This window comes from Pseudorasbora parva, chromosome 24 (assembly GCF_024679245.1).
Source record: "Pseudorasbora parva isolate DD20220531a chromosome 24, ASM2467924v1, whole genome shotgun sequence".
Classification (NCBI taxonomy): Eukaryota; Metazoa; Chordata; class Actinopteri; order Cypriniformes; family Gobionidae; genus Pseudorasbora; species Pseudorasbora parva.
The window spans coordinates 18495843-18511845 of NC_090195.1; the positions used below are offsets into that span (position 1 = coordinate 18495843).

Here is a 16003-nt window from a genome sequence, read left to right on the forward strand (position 1 = left end):
AAATGCATGTGAGTGTCCACCTCTTAAAGGTGCACTATATAGTATATTTTCAGTAAAATATCCAAAAACCACTAGGTATTATATATTTTGTTCAGTTGAGTACTTACAATATCCCAAATGTTTCCAACTATTTGTAAATTGTGAGAAAATTGCTATTTTAACCAATGACCCGGGACGTGTCAGCATAGAGTTTGAGGGAGTCGCCTGTCAATTGTGTCATATCTGTGTTACCCTCGGTTTTATTGGGCAGAAGCGCTTTTCTCTTAGCAGTGTGAACATGTCACAGCAGCGCCGAGCGAACGCACAGAGTAACGTCATAACATCATTTTAAAAACACTTAAATGTATCTAATATGATTAACAGAGCTGCTTTATCTTATACTCATGAAAAGCGGAAGTGCGGGCGCCGCGCGACTTTGTCCCGTCCCGTCCAATCATAATAAAAGTCCCGGTGTTCGCGAGGCAGGTGTTTGTATAAGAATGGCTCCAGCGGCCGTGCTCAGCTCCACAACACTCGGTCCTGCTCTGCTTTACACTACAGTAACGTTAATCTCATCCATGAACATGATTTCTGCCTGATTCCTATTTTCCACTGGCTGTGAGCTGAAGACCACTTGTCCCAAGATGCTGCACTCAAACTTACCGTCATCAAACTACGCCTTTGTTTTGAATAGGCGCCCTCAAGTGGACGGAAAGTTGCATGGTACACCTTTAATTACTAGGTTTTTAATTATACACTATATTGTGTTTAGGGACGTTTGCCTTGCTCATGAACTTCTGTAGAGTTTAATATGGAGTTGGCCTATTCTTTGCAGCATTAACAGCTTCAACTCTTCAGGGAAGGCTTTCCACAAGGTTTAGGAGTGTGTTTATGGGAATTTTTGACCATTAGTCTAAAAGCGCATTTGTGAGGTCAGGCCCTGATGAGAAGGCCTGGCTCGCAGTCTCTGCTCTAATTCATCCCAAAGGTGTTCTATTGGGTTGAGGGCAGACCAGCCAAGTTCTTCCACACAAAACTCGTTCATCCATGTCTTTATAGACCTTGCTATACCTTACTGCAAAGGTGGTAACCTATCACGTTACCGCGCTTGAATTCTCTGAGCTCCTGCGAGTGAGCCATTCTTTCACAAATGTTTGTAGGAGCAGTCTGCATGCCTAGGTGCTTGATTTTATGCACCTGTGGCCATGGAAGTGTTTGAAACATCTGAATTTATTGATTTGGAGGGGTGTACACTTGAAAGATACACTATATTGTCAAAAGTATTGGGACGTCCCAATACTTTTGACAATATAGTGTATCTTTCAAGATACAAAAGTAATTTTAAAACATTTAGTACATTTTTAATTTATAAATAGTATTATACTAATTGTTTTTTTAGGGAGTCTCACCAGATTTTTCAACCTGAACCTTGCCATAAAAATGTCAAAATATGTTATTTTGCAATATTTATTGAGACTTAATTACCTTTACACAAAGTCACAAGGGTCTGACTTTGGTGGACAATTAAAAATATATATATATTAATAAGCAGTGAAGTTTTTTTGTCAAAATATTTTGGCTTAGAAATAAAACATCACTCTAAATAACTTAATACACTTGCCTTTCATTTATTACAATATCACCCTAACATTTTATTTTGTTTTATGCCCACCCAAAATATCCAAATTAATTTTAATTCTGAATTTAAAAACAAACATAAACTGTATCCAAGTATTTTAAAATAAATGCATAGAATAGATATTATGCACACACGAGCAGGCCAAGATCATCAAAGCACAGTGCTTTTTATTGTTCAGGGTGATGCTTTTAAAGATACATGATTTCATCTACAAGATCTCATTCAGATTCCTCACTGTGTTTGCACTCTTCAAATGAAATTTATGCTGTGCTGACTTTAGGTTCTTTCACAGTGGAAAACCCATGTTTTTTATTCCTTATACTCAACCACCCAGAGCAAAATCCATTTTCTGAAGGGAGCAGCATTAGGTGTGCCTCTCTCTGATTTTTCCTCATTGTAACATCTGAAGCGAAACACAAAGCATGCAATTTTCAACCCCAAGCTTCCAAGACATCATAATGGGTAATAAATGCTGCCATATTAAAGGGCACGATTCACGTGTTCTACGCAATGTGGGAAAAGCATTTGACTCCTGTAGTTTTCTGTATTTTTTGGACATCATTGAGTATTTACATTGGATTGTCTTTTGACTTGTGTAAAAGAGGCATGCTATAAAAATTGTTAAATTACTATTATAACTAATTACTTGTTTACCTTCCTTCAGCTAAACCAAATAACGCAAAATCTAAATTAATTTGTTTAGTTTGTCGGCTAATTAACATTCCATACACTCAACTTTAATAGAGGGGAGGATGTGAACCATCCTGAGATAATAATGACTGATTATTGTGCCTCGAGATGGAATTTTGCTAAGTCAAGGACTTCAGTAAATCTATTCAACCTTCCAGAGCCTGAAATGTCGATTGCACAGAGGACTTCTCCATCCCTACACTTTATCGGGCCTGAGAAAATAAGGTAGATAGTGGTGAAATGTGGCCACCTGAATGTCCCCAAAGTTCATTCCCTGTGTTCAATTTTCAATTTTTCGGTTTGAATCCATCACGCCTCAATAATATAGCGGGGTCCTTGTGCACAGAGGAGCCATATATCCAGCTCGCTTTTCTAATCTCAGATGTCGTTAGAATGATTTAAATTCAATACGATCTTGAGTCCGCAAATTAGAAGATTAAATATCTCCACTGCATCATGACCTTATCAGAATTATTGGACTTGGGATTAGTTATTTCTGTTTTGCTACATCCTCTACATCTGCAAACAGAGTTGAATATTATTTATTATGACCAAGAAGGATGCAGTTATGAGTGCTATGAATGCAAATCCTATTTGAGTAAGTATACAACAACATGCACAGCATAGCAAATGTAACCATACGTAATATTCAAATACAGACAGAAAGACTCTTGTAGTAAGGAGGTGATGAAAAATAAACTTGCAAAGTTCAATGTAATATTGAGTAACTTAATTTTAAACACATGCCAGTCTATTTTTTCATCTCAGAGCATCTCTTATTTTTTTTATTTTCTGAATTAATCTGAACCGATTGGCTGAGTGAATGATTCAATGAATCACAAATGAATACACCTGTTTGCTTCATTCATGCATGAATCAGTGGTTCGAACAAATCATTTGAATTAAAGGGGGGGTGAAATGCTGTTTCATGCATACTGAGCTTTTTACACCTTTAAAGACTTGGATTCCCATCCTAAACATAGACAAAGTTTCAAAAACTAATGTTGGACGTTTGATGGAGTATTTCTGTGTTAAAAATACTCCTTCCGGTTTCTCACAAGTTTCGGCGAGTTTTTTTCGAGTATGGGTCTACTTGACGTTAAATAGAGCGGAAGGTCCTTGTATGGGCTGTACGGGCTCTTCTCCCGGTAGGGTGCGAGCGCGCGTGACTAGAGGGAGAGAGAGGAAATGCACGCTGTAAACAGTCTCTCAGGTGCAGATCCAGTCGTCCGTGAACACTTATGTCGCGCCACGCTCCACTTTATTCCTATGGGTGACGTCGAGCGACTTCAACGCTTCAGCACAGCATTCCGGGAAGGCAGCGCTGCATTTGAACCGATTTGAACGCAGAAATGACGGGAAGCTTCAAGGCATCGCTTCAGTCGCGTCGCAAAGTGGATTTCCACGGTCACTGCTGTCACAGGACTTCACCAAATCATACCAAAGAAGTGTGTTTTTGACAGAGCGGTCCTGCTTTGGAAGATGCCGGTGAGTAAATCAACTTCAAATGTCTCTGCTATTGGCTACCGTCGCATGAGTAAACATCAGTAAACGATACGATCGCGTGCTTCGTCATTCAAATGCGCTAACGGTTACTCCATTGTTGTTCTGTATAACGTTACACTATTCTGACTCTGACGTGCAAAACCGTTTTGCTTGCTACCTCTAAGGTCTAGTCACATACAATAGTCCATAAACCGAATCATGTCCTCATAAACTGCACACAAAGGCCCCTAAATAGAGTACATACCACAGAGACGGACATCCTGATGTTGCCGTTTCTCCTGTTCAATTTATTTCAGCCTCAGATTTGATTGTGGATCATTATCTGTATTAGCTGAGATAGATGGGTTTCTCCACGCTTGAGGACGTCACCGCTTTGCGCGCTTGTCATTCTTTAGCTCCGCCCACACGATACGCCTCCAGGCGCTCGGTTTTTTCCGGAAAGACTCGGTACAGCCCATATTTCTTTTATAAATATGATAAAACTAAAGACTTTTCGGAGATATGAAGGATGCAATACTACTCTATAGGTACTCAAGATTGACATGAGATTGACTGAAACTGAGTGTTTCACCCCCCCTTTAATGATTATACGATTCATTTATAAAGACTTACTGGTTATTGATATAACCAGCAGAAAGAGTAGATGAAAAACCACCACCACGATACACTGTTGAATAGACTACACACCACTAAATGTATTGCAGCCTGCAAGCTTTATGTGAAAGTAAATAAATCCGTGCAGTACTGATATAAATGTCATGTATTTCTTTCAGCAGCCATATCTCTGCTGGTCTAAATGCATGACATTTTTTATCAGTATTGCATAGATTTTTATTTTATTTAATTTTCACAAGAAGCTAGCATGTACTGTGATGGTTGTGAGGCCCTTTAATTACTGATTTCGTATTTGGCCCTATATCTGTCAACAGTTGCGCTTTGGAAGTTAAAATGAGTTGTTTATGACTTCAAGGCTCATGCAGCGCCTCAAAAATCAAGCCGCACCAGCAACGGTGCAATCGGGTCTTATTAGAGCAGAGATAATAATGATTGGGATCTGCATGCAATCATTATTTGTGTCAAATCCTGGATTTTAAGCACTGATAATGGTGGATATCTACAGAAGGCCAAATCTCTATCAATCTCTTAGAATAGGGTTGTTTACACTCAATTTGAACAAAGCCCTAAGCTAAAAGAGCTTTTGGGTGATGCAGCCCCTCCATTCCCAACTAAAGGCTTTGTTCAGGTATTATAAACCAACTTGCTCCAAAACCATTCATAATACCCTTATCAATGACCCGAACAAAGGGATAGTTCACCCAAAAATGAAAATTCTGTCATTTAATCATCTTCATGTTGTACATGAGGTTCTGTGATGAGCCAAAGAACCCCTTTTAGTATTATATAGCACCCTTCTTTCCTCCACTGCTTCGTGGCCCAGTTCTGATGCTCACATGCCCACTGTTGGCGAGCACTGTGTATTCTGACACCTTTCTATCAGAACCAGCATTAACTTCTTGAGCAATCTGGGCTACAGTAGCTCGTCTGTTTGATCAAACCACACAGGTCAGCCTTCGCTCCCCACGTGCATCAATGAGCCTTGGCCACCCATGACCCTGTCGCCGGTTCCTTCGTTGTAACACTTTTGATAGATACTGACCACTGATAACACCCCACAAGAGCTGCAGTTTTGGAGATGCTCTGACCCAGTTTTCTAGCCATTACATTTTGGCCCTTGTCAAATTCACTCAAATCCTTACGCTTGCCCAATTTTCTTGGTTCAAACACATAAACTTAGAGGCCAAAATGTTCACTTGCTGCCTAATGTATCCCACACTCTAACAGGTGCTGTGATGAAGAGGTAATCAGTGTTATTCACTTCACCTGTCAGTGTATATATATTATTAATATTTTTGTTGTTGTTGTAATTTTACTACTTCAACTTACTTTATTACTTTATTTTATTTGCTGAGGTAACATTTCTAATTTCCATTTAAGAATAGATTTTTCATCTAATTATTATACTTTATTTTATCTCAGCTATATTCATTTTTATGCCTTTAATATCTATCATTTTACCTAGCAGGTCACCTTATTGTGACAGCAAAAAAAAAACAAAAAAAAAAAAACTACAAAACAAAACATCAGAAGGCACAGAGCTATATTTCTTAATTGGTCCTGACTGTGTTTCGACATTTAGATCTGAGGGACCGCTCTCAGCTTCTGCATTCAACTTCCTCTTTCCTTCCCTGCATTCGACAAAGCTATTGAAAATGAAAAGAGGAAAAGGCCACATGAGGCTTCCCCAAACAAGGTTATTAAATGGCCACTGGATCAAAAAAGCAGTCCCTGAAATGCTTTTTAGTCCATCTTGCTTTTCTTATTACTGCTGCGTCTGTTTACAGCTGGGACAAAGGCTTCAAACAGCCAGTGGCCTGGGGAAAGACACACGAGGGAAGCAGCTCTCCCTGTTATTTAACCCAGCCAGATCTTGTCTGGTAACACAACTTTATCTCTTAGAAAAGAAGAGGGGTAATAAGGTCAGTCAAGCCCAGGAGAGAAGGAAGTGAGACTCAGGAGAATGAGCGTGTGAGTTTTCTAGATAGTGAGAAGGAGAGATGGAGAGAGGAGGGAGGGACAAAGGGAATGTAAGAGACAAAAGACAACAACCACAAAGTGTCCTGCTTTTACAGCTTAATTCAGTTAGGTATAAGAGGTAATGCACGTGACGTCACCGTCAGCTGGCGTGACTGCGATTACGCCCCACCGAGTGGCAAAAAGACTGAGAGGCAGCACCGTTTTACTGCGAGAATGCAGCAGGCCCGGCGCCAGAGGGGGGTGGGGGGGTGGGGCTTGTCCACGTACCCCATGGACATCGCTGTTTCGAGCTTGAGACGGACTTGATAATAGCGTGCAATGTTCTCACTCAAACCACAGCAAACCTGCTGCTGCTTCTGCTTTAAGAGGGAAACACTGCCCATAACTGCTTGCCTAGGATCTGTAATCCTCCGTCAGAATTCATAATAATAGCGTATTATTAGTGAAAAGGAGATTGATCCAGTGTGTATCTGTATTTGCACTCGTCAAATGATTACATTTCCAACGTGTTTTCGCTTCAGTGAATAATGTAGCCAATCACAGACATGTTTGTGGATATCTGCAACGGAATAGGCCAATCACAGGAGTTGAAATTGGAATCCACTCACCGCTCGAGTGTTTGTCCAGGCGCTGAGTTCAGCTTACAAGCGCTCTGGAAGTGCAGACATCGTGAAAATAAGAGATTCATTGTATACCAGCTTCACTGCGGAAATCTGTGAGATTGCGTTTATTGAATGAGTGACAGCTTTTAATGATTATAAAGGGAGCACTCTTTGCGCGCTGTCTGGACAATACAAGTATTATTATTTTTATTTTATAATAGGTCTATAATATATTCAGAATTTGAATAAAACTTTTGTTTTCCATTCGTGAAAAGCAGCAACATACACGCTTTAATACACTGACCCGTCCACATATACATGCGGGATTTACTCGAGAAATATGATGACTGACAGTTATAAATAATCATGTCGAAATCAGGCTCATAAAAATGTCAGGAAAGCACGATTCCTGGCTGCATGTCATTATCCATGGATCACTGAATCTGTGGTAAGTTGTAAGGACCATCATATCAAGCCCAAACTTTAGTTTAAACTGATAATCGTTTGCTCTACTCGCGTTTTCCCCCTATTAACTCCAGTCACGCAGCAGCTCTTCTGCTACTCAGCCCCGGCTGAGGGGGCGTGTTCCGGCGGGAAAGTGACGTCGATACATTCCCTCTATATTGTAGTGTTATGAGAGGAAGTGACATCGCAACGCTCAGCAAGATCTGACTACCGGAATTAACCGATATAACGTATGCATGATAATTGCATCTGAACGCTGTGAGTGACTGCACACAACCATTTTTATTTTCACACGATATCAGGAAGTAATTACACACAGTGTGCACATCATTCTACTTTTTAAATAACTGAGCCATTCAGCAATGGATTATGCCACGCAGCTGCAATTTCAGATGAAAATATCCATGAGTGAAAACACCTTTAATTACTTTATAACCAAATTGGGAAACTCAAGCATTAAAACCATGTTATGTTCGAATATCTTACCTACAAGGATGCTTGTTGCCTAGGTTCAAGATTTACAGGTCTACAGCATTCCCACACCTTCTTTCATTATAATTTTAGTGTGACAAATTGATTGACATTAATTGCTTTCCATCTGAGTATTACCAAATGAGTTTATTATATAAATTACTTTTTAAAGGTACTTTTACTTTATAAAGGGATGGAAATTGCAGGAATTTATTTGCTATTCTTCTAAGGCCTAGTCCACACGTACACGGGTATTTTTATTACCGGAGTTTTTCCTCCTCCGTTTTAAAAAACAATCACGTCCACACAAGCACGATTTTAAAAAAAAATCTGTCCACATGAGAACGCAAAACTACGCTATGATTGGCTGCCTGATTTCCACATGGGTCCCATTCACTGCACCGATGCACATTGCACTGACTGAGGGATGCCATGGGCTCAACTGAAACCCTTCTACAAGTTCCTAAATTTACTTTGGACTCAGTGACAGGTAACTGTATACACAGGTGCAGGGCCGAAGTGGACTGTATAGCTTCACACACTTGCTTTACTATTTTGTATTATTGCATTCTGGCGCCTTTGTTCTGCAATACAATGAAATAACTGAACATCTGTAGGATATACGTGTGATAAGCGCTGTTAGTGGAGTCCACCGCATAGAATCGACTCACGTAAATCAAAAGGAGATGTGGAAAATCTGACGTCAAACAAAGGAGAGAACGGCACGCACTTCAATTTAAAAAAACGAAATCTCCGGTTTCACCATCTACACGACAACGCTGTAACCGGAGTTTCTAAAAATCTTCACCCTGGCCGGAGTTTTCAAAAAAGTCCGGTTTTAGTGTGGACAGGGCCTAAACGTGTCGGGTAACACGGAGCACGTTTACATGCACACCATTAAGCTGATTACTCACAAATATCAGCTTAGTGAAATAATCCGTTTTCCCCGTTTACATGCAAACCAGTAAACTGACAACGAAAGTAAACCACGTTTACATGTCTTTATTAATAAACCGTGTTTTTCCATGCAGTGATGTCAAAAATAATAATTTCCGTATCTGATTCAGAGTATCCCAAATGTTTGCGGGAAATTTTGCGGCTCATATTATTCTCTCATGCACCTCTTCCACTTCTACTGCATCAGATGAGAACACATTTTTACAATTTTCTGGGTCTTAAAAGAGTCTGTGTTCGTGATGTATGGCCTTACATGCTGTATGCATTTAAATATGCTTTAAGTTTGCGTTTTTGTCACCTATCACACGTGCGCACTTCAATAAGCCGACAGAAAACAGGTTGATGCGTTTACATGCCGCGCGAAATCGGGATTTAGAGGCAAAAAACGACCTGTTCCAACCGGTTTATGCTTAAGTCGTTTATGACCTTACTCCGATAAAAGAAAACTGGTTACGGCGTTTACATGACCATGTTCATTGTTGGTTTATTAGGCATAATCGGCCTAAGAACGTGCATGTAAACGCACTCACTAACGATTCTTTTGAGAAGCCTTAAAGGGATAGTTCACCCAAATAAAACAGTCATTATTAAATGACTGTTTCAAATAATGACTCTGTTGACTGAAAAGAGTCATTATTTACTCACCCTGGTGTTGTTCTAATGCTTTCTTTTACAGACCACAAAAGGAGAAAATTATACATTAAAAAAAAATACAATGGCAGTGAATAGAAAAGAAAAAGTATGCAAAAGTATCAGAATGATCCCATTAAAATCATGCTGTATTTCTATATTCTGATAGTGTATACATAGAAATGTAATACATAAATAAATAAGTGGAATGTTGAGAGATGTGAATGTAAGAAGTCGTTTTGTTGTTGCGAAAACTGGAACAAAACAGAGATATTTACCTCAAAGAAGAGTGCATGATTCTTTAGGAGCTGTGTTTCGTGACGTGTTTTATTAATCTTGATTTCTCAAAAAGATGCGCTTGTGTATCAGTGTGATATTTTGCAACTTTTTTCCTTAAAGCTTGAAGCTGCTTCCAATACACAGCCATTAAATGGATGAGTGAAAGCATGATTTGTTTTTACATTTCTTCTTTTGTGGTCTGAAGAACAAAGAATATTACAGCATTAGAACAACACCAGGGTCAGTAAATAATGACTGAATTTTTATTTCTATCTATCTACCATTTAAGAACAACATAACAGTATTATTTCTTGGTTTATGAAGTCAAAATGAATGCTTTGATGTTCAGTAAGTGAGTTAAATCAGTCAGATTATATTGGTCAAGTGTGGCAAGCAGTGCGTAGCCAAAAGCTGTGGGAACGGAGTGAGGTTGGTGCCGCGAGTGCTAATGAGCGTCACATGCACGCCACACCAGTCTCGAGTCTCACGGAGGAGGTCTAGAAGGATGAAAGGAGGAGTGACGATGTACGTTTCCTGTACATCGACATAACTCACTGCTGAACTACCATAGTACATTGCATCAATAAAGAAATCAACTTGCTAGTCGCGACTGTTTCCTGAAACCGTATTGTTGCAATTCTGGTTGGTTGATGATGTCACGCAGGTGGTGGAGTAATAACTGCTTTTAATGAATTATTTTGAGATCGAATTTATGCAAGATTTTTTGCTATAAATTATGAACATGGCAAGAAAAAAAAAAGATATAGATTGTATTAAATGTCAGCATGATTATTTTGCTAAAGATAAGGATTTATTAAGTCCACATGTCATGAAAACAAAAAACAATGCTTCAAACCGCAGGCCGAGAGCTTTCGTTGCAACCACACAAGTTTGCAATGCTTTTTGCGAATTTTCGTTGGGACTATGGTTTCATGAAACACCAAGTTGTTGAACTATGTTGATAACGACGGACCTTGTAACCATAGTTGGCTAACGATGCTTTTGGGAAACGCACCCCAAGCCTGGATTTTTTGTTGTTTTGTTTTAATGTACAGTACAGGCCAAAAGTTTGGACACATTACTATTTTTAATGTTTTTGAAAGAAGTTTCTACTGCTCATCAAGCCTGCATTTATTTGATCAAAAATACAGACAAAATTTTGTTATATTGTGATATATTATTACAATTTAAAATAATGGTTTTCAATTTATTATACTTTAAATGATCATTTATGCAAGCTGAATGTTCAGCATCATTCCTCCAGTCTTCAGTGTCACATGATCCTCCAGAAATCATTTTAATATGATGATTCATTTTCAAACTTGGAAACAGTTCTGCTGCTTAATATTTTCTCATAACCGGTGATACTTTTTTATAATACTTTGATGAATAAAAAGTAAAAAATAAAATAAAAGAAGCAAATATTAAAAAAAATAAAATAAATCTTTTGTGACAACAATATACACTACTGGTCAGTAATTTGGGTTCAGTCATTTTTTTCTTTCTTTTTTTTGAAATAAATCAATAATTTTATTCAGCAAGGATGTGTTTAATTGATAAAAAAATAATAGTAAACAAGTTTAATTCAAATATTATTTGAAAATATGTTTTTATTTTGAATAAATGCAGTTCTTTTGAACCTTTTATTCATCAAATATATCAGGCAGCAGAACTGTTTCCAACACTCATAATAAATCAGAATATTAGAATGATTTCTGAAGGATCATGTGATAGACTGGATGTCACATGTGACACTGAAGAGTGAAGACTGGAGTAATGATTCTGAAAATTCTGCTTTGCATCACAGAAATAAATGATAATTTAAAGTATAATAAATTGAAAAGCAAATATTTTAAATTGTAACAACATATCACAATATAAAATATTTTTTTGTTGATTTTTGATCAAATAAATGCAGGCTTAATGAGCAGAAGAAACTTCTTTCAAAAACATTACAAATAGTAATGTGTCCAAACCTCTGTATGTGGCAGTCGCCTATGACGGGTTGCCAATTTACTTTCATTTTGTTGTTTGTTTATTTTTGTACTACAGTTTGCTGAACGTTCACCGGTTCCCACCTCCTTCTTCCCTGAGCCTTGAACATTGTTAAATCAAGCTTTATTGTTTGATTCACTAAAAAAGAATCTGCTCAAAAGTGTTATTCTCTTGAGAATCAGACTGCAGCCAATTCTCACCACACAGACAATCAGCAACAAACACATTTGTTGGGTTTTGTCAGATCAGTGTGTTACCACTGTCTGTGTCTGTTGCCTTGGTCAGAGTTTGTTTTCACCCGACTGAACATGTTCAATCAGTGTTTGTCTGTCTCTGTTGGGGCAATGTGAACATGACCGTTGTTTTTCATACAATTCTAAATCCAAAGGCCAACTTGTTTGTTGGAGTTTGTCTTAAGTTATTCAGAATCCACTCACCACTCAAAATGCCATTTTTATTCAGTGCTGAGTTATGCAGTCTTGTGATATTTCTTATTAACAAACTATTATTTTTAAGTGGACAGACAGACAATTGCATGCTGCAAAGTTTCGGAAGTGACATCTACATATAAATGCAGGATTCACTCTGCATGGGACATTAATATGACATGTTAAAATAGCAATGCATTAAAGCAACATAAAAGCAGACTAATAGACCTACTTCCACACTTCACTAGATCACCCTCAGTGATTTGATTCTGAAACCGGGACTGCATTGGCCATTCAGAACTGGACTTCAATGGACAAAACTGTATGTTTTTGATTCAACCAGCTCATAAAAATCATAGCTTAGGACTTCACTGGTTGCCCTAAAGGTTCTGCACTATGAATAATATCATGAATAATATATAAAGTCAGGAACAGTATTAAGATTTGTTTAGTGCAGTTTTTTGTCAATGGTGTCAGAAGAATGTATGGAAATAGTTAATGGAAACAAATTTATCAGTAACAAATTTATAAGCAACTTTTAAGAATGATGGTCATTTTTAGACAATGATTCGCAGTTTCCAAACCCAATCTTCACTGATTTGTCCAGGCCTTGAATCACACTTTCTTTTTTTTTAAATTAATATTTTAAGTTATGTTTTTTGGGCGTTTTATGCCTTTATTTAACAGGAAAGCGTGGGATGGAGAGAGAGAGGAACAGGATTGGCAAAGGACCTCGAGCTTGTAATCGAGCTCGGGTCATCACTGCACTAACCACGAGACTATCGGTACCAACATCTCAAACCACACTTTTAAAGGAACACTCCACTTTTATGAAATTAGGCTTATTTTCTAACTCCCCTAGGTCCCTAGTAACTCCCAAACAGTTGAGTTTTACTGTTTTTGAATCCATTCAGCCGATCTCCGGATCTGGCGGTAGAACTTTTATCATAGCTTAGCATACATCATTGAACCTGATTAGACCGTTAGCATCTCGCTCAAAAATCGACAAAGACTTTCGATATTTTACCTATTTAAAACTTGACTCTTCTGAAGTTACATCATGTACTAAGACCGACAGAAAATGAAAAGTTGTGTCTGTTTTTTAATTGACTTGATTAGTTGCATTTAAAGGGGTACTTCAGCACTGGGAAGATGAATCTGTATTTAAACTGGGTCATTAATGTACTAGAAAAGTGAAATTATTTTTGAATTTGGTGCTTTCTAGACTGAGAAAAGACAGAAAATCTATTTTTGTCTCATTGGGATGAAAGACAACAATTCCCAGAATGCTTTCCTGCCCTGTGAGGCCACTCCCAAAGCCACCGCTACTGAATCACTTTTACTTTCCCACCACTGCGTTCATCTTCATAAAATCAGTTCAGTTAGAGAACAGACACTACACTTAAAAACTGAAGGTGTCTGTTCAGTATATTGTGATTTAGCTGCTGAGTGAGTGTCACAAACGCAGCAGGAGTAAGATTACACGCATTGTGAATGAGCTGAGGTAAGAGCTCCCATGATGAGAGCTGAGGTAAACTCGTCCACTCTCGCGGCAGTAGTTCTCAGCGTGTGTTCAGTCTGGCGCGTTTTCATTTCATGCCTTTGTTTCGCCGGCCCCTGAGCTGTGAATGCGATCCCACTCCCTGTGTGTGAGTTGAAAACATGCGGAAATAGCTCCCTCTGCTGAATGTAGTCTTTAGCCTCTGGGCAAAATTTTTACCGATGACGCAAATTGACCATGATCATTCACATGATCATTCGAATATACTCCAGGGTTTCTACTGATAGAAAGCCATATACTAATCACTGAAGTAACCCTTTAATATTGACCGATATGGCGAGGAACTATACTCTCATTCCAGGGTAACAATCAATTAACTTAGCTACAGTACCATGGGTGCAGCAGGCACAATTATATTACACAGCACCTGAAAATAGGCTAACTTCCGTCAACATAACCAATGTGACAACCTGCTATATTTGGTTTACACAGCGAGCGTGCTGGGGACTATTTTCAGGCGCTGCGTAATATCATTGCGCCTGCTGCACCCATGGTATGGATGCAAAGTTCCTTGAATATTACGCAGCAATGAGAGAATAGTTCCTAGCCATATCGGTCTAAAAAAACAAACAAAAAAACAAACAAAAAAAATTCGCAACTTTTCTTTTTATGTTGGTCTTAGTACACGATGTAACTACAATATATCAAAATATCAAAAGTCTTTTGTCATTTGAGCGAGATGCTAACGGTCTAATCAGATTCAATGATGTATGCTAAGCTATGCTAAAAGTTTTACCGTCACATCCGGAGATCGGCTGAGTGATTCGAAAACAGTAAAACTCAACTGTGAGCAACTCTAGGGGAGTTTTTTTTTTTTTTTTTTTTGGAGTGTTCCTTTAAACTAAAGTTGAACACATAGCTCTACACTAAAGAAGTCTGGAGATCAGACCAGTAGTCCACTGCACATAAACTGATTTGATATGAAGCAAGCAAGTGCAGTCTTAATGAGGTCTAATGCAGATTTTTTTTTTACGTTGTGCTACCAGAGCTCCAGCATGACGAAAATACAGTATACTAAATTCCCCCTCTCTCACAGCAGACTGGCACGTCTTTGATTGAATGGACATTTTGTGATAATAAAGAGCATGAATTTTTGAGCTAAATACAGTAATGTTCACTTCTGTAGCAATAACATGTAAAAATAGAAAATAAATAAATAAATAAAAAACCACCAAGGAAGATGAATGCATGCAATTTCTATCATTCCTCATTCCCTGCTTTTCATTCATCTGTTGTACCTTCTGCATTAGCATTGGCTGCAGCAGAGCAGATGCGCTCTCCACTTTTTTGGGGGAACATCAAGGGAAGTGAATTCAGGGACTTTTATCTCCTTAATTATGTAAATTATATGCCACTGATATTCCTTATCAAGACTAGAGGAAACTGTGTTTCTTCCCTGGCAAGTTGCGAAGCGAGAGTCTGAATCCATTCATGCTGAACAGTTTCTCCAAACTTGGCGAAAGAATTTCCTCCCGACTTACAATAGGGTGGAAGAATTCTCGCCTCATAACTCATTTCCCAGATATGACTCTAAATCAGTGCTGCCTTCAATTGTGTGCTGCTTTCTCTTGCACCAAGTGCCACAGCTGTGTAATTCATCTGCAAGGCCCTTAAAGCTCGGCCGCTCTGTGAAATTCTTCGGCATTTACAACTTTAGTTGCAGCTTTATTCAAATATTGCTTTTAGCATTCTTCACACAATATCTATCACTGTTCAATTTGCACACCATTTACGCAAACATCTCTCACTTGAACTCAGGTACATTATTACTTGCCGTTCACACTTACACTTCAGAGATTCAATTTTAAAGCAAAGCAGATGATCAGAGAGCGGTGAATTTTAACACACTGACAATGAGACAGACGTCTGATAAAAATCAAGTGTTTTGCAATGTTCTACGTATTTTCAAAAGATTCCTTTGAGGATATGTGCAATCAATTATAAGCGGAATGATGTAGTTGTTACCACTTAGCATCTTATTGGCAATCTTTAACATCTGAAGAAGGTCCTGGGAAGGATTGTCAGCATTAATTGTGGTACTAAGAGCTGATCAAGGTAAACAATTTAAAAAGGTTCTTTATTCCAATAGAATGACTAATAAGCTCTAGGATCACTGAAAGAACCAACATGGACCAACAATAATTGCTATATGAATCAGCGGCTTGGATTTTGAAGAGTATAGTTACTGATTGCATCAGGAATTCAA

The 16003-nt window shown here is 38.3% G+C and overlaps 1 protein-coding gene across 2 annotated transcripts in view; it reads right to left on the reverse strand.

The window, feature by feature from the left end:
* neto1l (neuropilin (NRP) and tolloid (TLL)-like 1, like) overlaps positions 1 to 16003 on the reverse strand; it is a 142926-nt gene that overhangs the window by 117516 nt on the left and 9407 nt on the right. The gene's annotated exons all lie outside the window — the stretch shown is intronic.